We start from the raw sequence: 7,931 nt of genomic DNA, 5'->3' as shown, positions 1-7,931 counted from the left end.
TCCAATGGGAAAAAGATAGCCTTTTCAACAAATGGTGCTGGTTCAACTGGAGGTCAGCATGCAGAAGACTGCGAATTTATCCATCCTTGTCTCCTTGTACTAAGCTCAAATCCAAATGGATCAAGGACCTCCACATAAAGCCAGACACTCTGAAGCTAATAGAAAAGAAACTGGGGAAGACCCTTGAGGACATCGGTACAGGGCGAAAGTTTCTGAACAGAACACCAATAGCGTATGCTCTAAGAGCAAGAATTGACAAATGGGACCTCATAAAATTACAAAGTTTCTGTAAGGCAAAGGACACCATCAAGAGGACAAATCGGCAACCAAAAAATTGGGGAAAGATCTTCACCAATCCTACATCAGATAGAGGGCTAATATCCAATATATATAAAGAACTCAAGAAGTTAGACTCCAGAAAACCAAACAAACCTATTAAAAAATGGGGTACTGATTTAAACAGAGAATTCTCACCTGAAGAACTTCGGATGGTGGAGAAGCATCTTAAAAAATTCTCAACTTCATTAGTCATTAGGGAAATGCAAATCAAAACAACCCTGAGATTTCATCTTACACCAGTCAGAATGGCTAAGATTAAAAATTCAGGAGACAGCGGGTGTTGGAGAGGGTGTGGAGAAAGAGGAACACTCCTCCACTGCTGGTGGGGTTTCCAATTGGTACAACCATTCTGGAAATCAGTCTGGCGGTTCCTCCGAAAACTGGGCACCTCACTTCCAGAAGATCCTGCTATACCACTCCTGGGCATATACCCAGAGGATTCCCCACCATGTAATAAGGATACATGCTCTACTATGTTCATAGCAGCCCTATTTATTATTGCCAGATGCTGGAAAGAACCCAGGTATCCCTCAACAGAAGAGTGGATGCAAAAAATGTGGTATATCTACACAATGGAGTACTATTCAGCCATTAGAAACAATGAATTCATGAAATTCTTAGGCAAATGGATGGAGCTAGAAAACATCATACTAAGTGAGGTAACCCAGACTCAAAAGGTGAATCATGGTATGCACTCACTAATAAGTGGATATTAACCTAGAAAACTGGAATACCCAAAACATAATCCACACATCAAATGAGGTACAACAAGAAAGGAGGAGTGGCCCCTGGTTCTGGAAAGACTCAGTGAAGCAGTATTCGGCAAAACCAGAACAGGGAAGTGGGATGGGGTGGGTGGGAGGACAGGGGAAGAGATGGGGGCTTACGGGACTTTCGGGGAGTGGGGGGCTAGAAAAGGGGAAATCATTTGAAATGTAAATAAATTATATCGAATAAAAAAATTAAAAAAAAAGAAAATGCAATTTCTATGAAAAAAAAAAGAGAAAAACAGTGTCCTCTGTTAAGGCAGAAAAGACATTTGCTACTCTATACTGCTGGAGATGAAGAGAAAGGTACAGAGAGGGCTACTTAGCTTCATTTACCAAAATAAATGACTCTTAGTAACCTTTGCTAACAGTCTTTTGACAGTTTCAGTGGATGACTTAAAAGAGAAGCAGCTGGAGCAACCCAGACTCTCACTTCTACTTCCTCCGTGCGGGTTTATGTTATGACTTGTATCACTGTGAAAGCAGACTCAGAATACTGTAGACAGTAATAGACTGCCATATCATCAGACTCCAGGCTGCTGATGGTGAGAGAATAATCTGACCCAGACCTAGTGCCACTGAACCTGGATGGGACCCCATCTGCCAAGATGGCTGTACCATAGATGAGGCGCTTAGGAGACTTCCCTGGTTTCTACTGAAACCAGCATAAAGAACTGCTAATGCCCTTACTTGCCTGGCAAGTAATAGCTACTCTGTCTCCCAGAGATGCAGACAGGGAGGATGGAGACTGGGTCATCTGGATGTCACATTTGGTACCTAAGTGTGGAGACATATCAAATATCCACATAGTGAAGCATGACAAAACAGGACATTTCCCCAAATGCCAATCAACATGAATCACCTTCTAACAGTGAAATTCCCATTTTAGTCCATTTTACCTGGAAACCAGAGCAAAAAGAACCCAAGAAACTGAGCAGGGGTTCTCATGTTCATGCTGAGTCCTGACTGCAGTGACAATGGCACAGGATGTGACTGGTATATAAAGAAGTCCCCAAAGCTATGCAGTGAGTTTATGCAAATAATTTGGAAACAGTTAACACTGGTCACAGCTGTGAGGCTTACTAGTCTCAGTCCTTAGCACAATTTCAGTGTGCCAAGATGCCTGAAGTCAGACCGCACTTATGTCTCTAGAGAATGCTTTTCTTTCATTGATTTACAATTACATAAGACATTTCTACTGTATGTAAGCTCTATCTTATATAATATATTTTAAAGATATACTGGAGTTATATAAAAGAATATCCTGCAGCCAGAAAATACACAACAGAAAAGAAACTATTAGATCTTTTAACTCACTCAAATAATTCTGATTGGTTTAAAAAAAAAAAAAAAGGATGTGTTTCCCTTGGAAAGTGTTTGTTAGTTTGGAGTAGGCATTGTTTTAAATTAAAAGGATAATTTATCAGAACAATTTTGTCTGAATTAAATGTAAGACTTTACAGCTTTAACATTGCTAACTAGTGTTTTAATAGCAGAAATACACAGTAGGTGCATAGCATGATCCCAACAACATATGTCACCTGAAGTTCAACTCCATATGGAAACTGAGGTTCTTTCATATTTACAGACTGAAAGGGGAATACCTTTTGCTCAGTTTTGGATCTCCCATATCTAACTGGCTGGTTTTGTCTGTCAACTTGACAAAAGCTGGAGTTATCAGAGAGAAAGGAGCTTTAGGTGAGGAAATGCCTCCATAAGATCCTGCTGTAAGGCATTTTCTCAATTGGTGATCAAGAGGGGAGGGCCTGTGTGGGAGGTACCATCTCTGGGCCAGTAGTTTTGATTCTATAGGATTGCATGTTGAGCAAGCCAGGGGAAGCAAGACAGTAAGTAAAAATCCCTCCATGACCTCTGCATAAGTTCCTGCATCCTGATCTGCTTGAGTTCTGGTCCTAACTTCCTTTGGTGATGAAAAGCAATGTGGAAGTGTAAGCGAAATAAACCATTTCCAACTTGCTTCTTGGTCATGATGTTTGTGCAGGAATAGAAACCCTGACTAAGACCCATGTTTTGTTCTTTTCTGCCATTTGCAAAAATTTCCCACAATTTCTCAGCATAAACGTTTGACTAATGATGATATACTTGAGTCATATAACAGAAAACATGCTACTCAATACATGGTTCTGCTGTGTCCTAACCAATTATATTGTCAATTTGCATTCTTGAGCAGTAACGGTAAAAATTATACAGATTCAGGAACCATATAAATCCTTATAACACAAATATTTGAATACCACCGATCACATATCTATGTCTTTTTCTTGACCATCCAGCATTATTCATTAGGAGAAGTAAAACCTTTTCAGTCTTCAGTACCTTTTTCCTGAAGCCAGAGAATCCTTTGGGTCTTTTAGAAACAAAACATAAACAAGACAGTGAGAGGATAAGCTGGAGCCCCCTGATTTTCTAGGAACTGGACTTGAGTGATGGGTACAAATGCTTAGTTATGAAGCAGCTTCTTCACTACACAGAGCACCATCCCCATTGCTGATTCAATCAGCATTCAGCAGCTTTTGGATAGATTAATAGTAATTCTGCCTCATCTGCCTCTTCACTGCACTCTCTTTCTGATGATACCTAACAGCTGTATCTGTGTCTCTCTTTAATCATTAAGACTTGGAAGATATTTCTGAGTTCTCACATCATAGCCCCAGGTTGACTAAGGACACTTCTAGCTCATGATAACAAGAGGATGACAGTTTGTCTTAACCTAAAACAACAAGTGAATAATCAAATTGCAGGGCATCTGGAATCTGAATCATACCACAACTCCTTTAATGATATGTGCAAATAGGAAGGGAATTCCAGAAACAGTCAACATTCCTTTACCTTAGATCAAATTAATCAACAGATGATTTTGGTTTTGAATTATAACTTCATGACTGGAGCCGAATATAGCTGTCACCTGGGCAGCTCTGCTAGTGCATGACAAATACAGAGGGCAACACTCTCAGCCAGCCATTGAACTGAGCACAGCCTCCCAATGGGGGAGCTGGAGAATGGACCTAGGTGCTGAAGGGGTTTGCAGCACCACAGGAAGAACAACAATACGAGTATTCCCAGAGCTCCCAGGGACAAAGACATCAACCTGATAGTACACATGATGTTACCCATGGCTCCAGAAGCATAGGCAGCAGAGGATGGCCTTGTTGGACATCAAAGGGAGGAATGGCCCCTGGTCCTGGAAAGGCTCAGCAGTGTAGGGGAATACCAGGACAGGGAAGCAGGAGGGAGTTGATTGGGGACCAAGGTGTTGGAAGTTGACTACTGGGACTTTCGGGGGAGGGAGCAAGGAAAGGGGAAATCATTTGAAATGTAAATAAAGAATATATCTAACAAAAAATTCAACTAATTCATGCATACTGAATAAACAACTGTATACCTTGAGATTTGTGTGTGTGTTACTAATTCACTGCTTAATAAATATGCCTTCTGATTTTTTTCAGACTGTTGAAAGGACATATTTTTAGGACATCCTCTTAATGATACTAGCTAATAGTTAGGGAATAATGGGCTTTACAGAACCTTCCAAAACTATCCAAGTCTAGGATCTAGAATTTCCAAATTAAAATTGACCTATCAAAAGGACTGTTCAGATACAGTTGAGTTACAAGTTTAAGATGACATGGACATTGTGTAATATACATGGGTAAAATCAATATACTCACATATGCTTTTCTGGTACAATGAGAAGAAGTTGAGCTATACAGAGTACTTGTTACAACAGAAAAGAGGACTGTGCAAGATAGTGCCTATTGTTCAGGTGAATGTGGTGGTGTTTTCTTGGAAGAATAAATGTTAGCTTTAGATTCTGTGCCCTGAAATCTGCATGACATGAGAGATTTCACAATCCTTGGGTTTAATTCAGGAGACTGTGGACCTCCAGAATAATAAAGAAAATATTTTAATCAGTTTTGAAGGTATTACCATTTAGCCAGAGAAAACTAATGAAAAACATTCTTTGACTTTTCTGTGCATGTGGTTTTCCTTAATACTCCATCAATTATAAGAATCTTATCAGTCGGTGTCATTGTGAAAGAAACTTTATGTTAAGATGAAGGAGCCCCAGAAATACTCTTGGATATAAAATCTTGTTTAAGTTGAGAATAACTATGGGGAGAAAGACCTCAATATTAAGTGAAAAAGAGTACATGTTTCTTCTCTCAGAATCTCTGATGCCTACCCATCATGTCTCCAATGTATTGTCTCTGGGCCTCTGTTGAGACACAGCATGATGGTAGAAGATACAAGAAGTAGAGCATCTTGGTTCAAAGAGTGAAAGAGCCACTTATAGCACTATGGGCCAAGTACTAGGAACAGAAGCAAAATACAAATGAAAACAAAAAATGGTTCTCCAGAGGTGCTCTGCAGTTATCTTTTGCTCCTAACTAAATGCAATCTCTCAGTGTTTCTGCCACTTCTATTTACTAAGGATTGAGTTTTCAACAGAGGCACTCAGGAAAACACTATAGGTTCAAACTATAACTTTACTTCTCTGGCCCACAAATGATCTTAAGATGGAAGAATACATTGAGACAATTTATGACTCTGTGAGTACTTGTAGGTTCTGTATTTTCAAAAATGAAGTCAAACACCCCCTAGAGACTAAAGAAATGATTTTAGCTATAAGATCATATAAAATCTTCACAAAAAGAAGTTTATTACTGTATTAAATATCTGTAATGGTAAAATTCATGACACATATTGAGAAAGATATTCTGTGTGAATTCTATGTGCTACATATAGAGATTATGGCTCAAAAAGGAAGAAAATAAGAAAAGCAGAAAATGAGTTATAAATTTCCAACAAGCAATGGAACATTGTAAACATTACCATTTAAAATAACATAATCCCAGCCAACAATTGAATGAAAGCAAGACCATAACCAAACAGTGTATATATTAAATCATGAGGCACTATGTCTGCCATACACTATGTCTACCTAATACCCAAACCCAAGGAGTCTGCAGAAATAAAATCAAGACATATTTAAATGGCACAATAAAGAAAAGATAATTTATATTTCAAATCATTTATTTCTCATATCCTATGTTTTTCTTATTCTTCTCCAATACAATATATCCTGATCACAGGCCCTCCCTCCACAGCTCCATTTTGCACAACCCCCATCTCCCCTCTCCCCCATCCTATGTACTCCTTTTCCCTTCAGAAAAAGAGGAACCCTCCAAGTGATATCAACTGAACACAGAGAAGAAGATGAAAGAGACTAGACACAAACTCTCATATTAAGGCTGAGCTAACGAATCTAGTCAGATGAAAAGTGTCCCAAGAGCAGGCAGAGTGAGAGTCACTGTCACTGCCAGTGGTATGAGTTCCACAAAAACCTACAAGCAAACAACCACTGCATATGAGCAGACAGACTTCCTAATAGAGACCCATGCGGGCTATATGATTTCTGCTTTAGTCTCTGTGAGCCCTATAAACATTACTGAGTTGGTTCTGTGGGCTGTGTTGTCCAGGTATTCTCTATACCTCTACTTTTTACAATCCCTGGGGATCCTGGAGCTCTGCTAAATGTTCAGACCTCTTTCTCGCCATCAGTTCCATTAGCTGCAGAAGGAAGTTTCTCTGATGACAAACGGACTAGAAACCAATCTAGAGATATAGCAGAATATACTTAGAAATTATTTCTTTGAACATGTCTATGGTATATGCCCAAGAATGTTATAGCTAGGTGTTAAGTTAGAGTAACTCTCAATTTCTGAAAAACTCCCATATTAACTTTTTTTCCATTTTTGCCTTAGAATTTACTTCTATCCTATATTCTTGGAACTGTCTTCATCAAAGTTCAACAGGAGATGTCAGTGGTGGCAGAGATGCTGGTTCTACTTCCAAGAACAATTGCTGGAGCTGCATTGGAAGATCCATACCTCAAGAAATCTTGGAGATGCTGTTAGGGTGGGCAGCTTCCTGCAGCCAGCCCAGCATCTCTTGGAACAGGGACTGGGCTGCAGTACAAGCCTCTCACAGAGGTGCTGGCAGTACCTGCACTTCCTCCAGGCATTTGTCATAGGCCTCCTGATTTTCTTCATGGAACTTCACCAGGATCACACAAATGGGACACGTGGAGCCTGTAGCTGCACCCAAGTCTGTTTTAGAAGGAATATAGATGTAGGGCAAGTTCTGGTCCTCACACAGAACTGGAAGATGGCAGTATGCCTCAATCAGCAATGTGTCTCTTGCCAAACCATGATCCCTTCCTTTCCTGCCATTCTGACAAATTTCTGAACCTCCTTTACCCTACTACGAATCTTCACAGACTTCTTGTTACACTGGTAGAGCTTGGATATCAAGCAGTGAGAAGCCAGGGACTGCACGATGGGGTTCAGGTTGACCAGAACCTCTTCACACTTGCACTCCTCACTGCAGCCTTGCCTGTGCCTCAAACTCCTTGGGAATGGACTTTATTTTGGTCATCTTAGCAACTACAACTTAGTGAGGGCATCTCCCATATTCATTTTTATAGTAGTTGTATAATTTTTCACTTCCTGCAGCAATGTAGGAGTGTTCATTCTGCTTCACATCCCTACCAGCATGGACTGCCACAGTGTTACTGATCTTAGTCATTCTGACAGGTATAAGATGAAATATCAGAGTAGCTTTGATTTACATTTCCCTGATGTTTAAGAATACTCCATTGTTATTTAAGTTTCCTCATCTACCTTAAATCCCGACATTGAAGATTCTCTGTTTATATTAGCACTATATATAATTTTTTTGAGTTCTATGACATTCCTTTTTTATAATGATCATTGTTTTATTTTTATTTATTTTTTTATTGAA

At 39.6% G+C, this 7,931-nt stretch overlaps 1 pseudogene; it reads right to left on the bottom strand.

Moving 5' to 3' along the window:
- Positions 1-7,112: 7,112 nt before the first annotated feature.
- On the bottom strand, positions 7,113-7,565 carry LOC127678724 (H/ACA ribonucleoprotein complex subunit 2-like; annotated as a pseudogene).
- Between the last annotated feature and the right edge of the window lie 366 nt (positions 7,566-7,931).

The sequence above is a fragment of the Apodemus sylvaticus genome, chromosome 2 (genome assembly GCF_947179515.1).
Source record: "Apodemus sylvaticus chromosome 2, mApoSyl1.1, whole genome shotgun sequence".
Classification (NCBI taxonomy): Eukaryota; Metazoa; Chordata; class Mammalia; order Rodentia; family Muridae; genus Apodemus; species Apodemus sylvaticus.
Note: the sequence above shows the minus strand (reverse complement) of the source record. Positions and strands in the feature narration are given on the sequence as shown.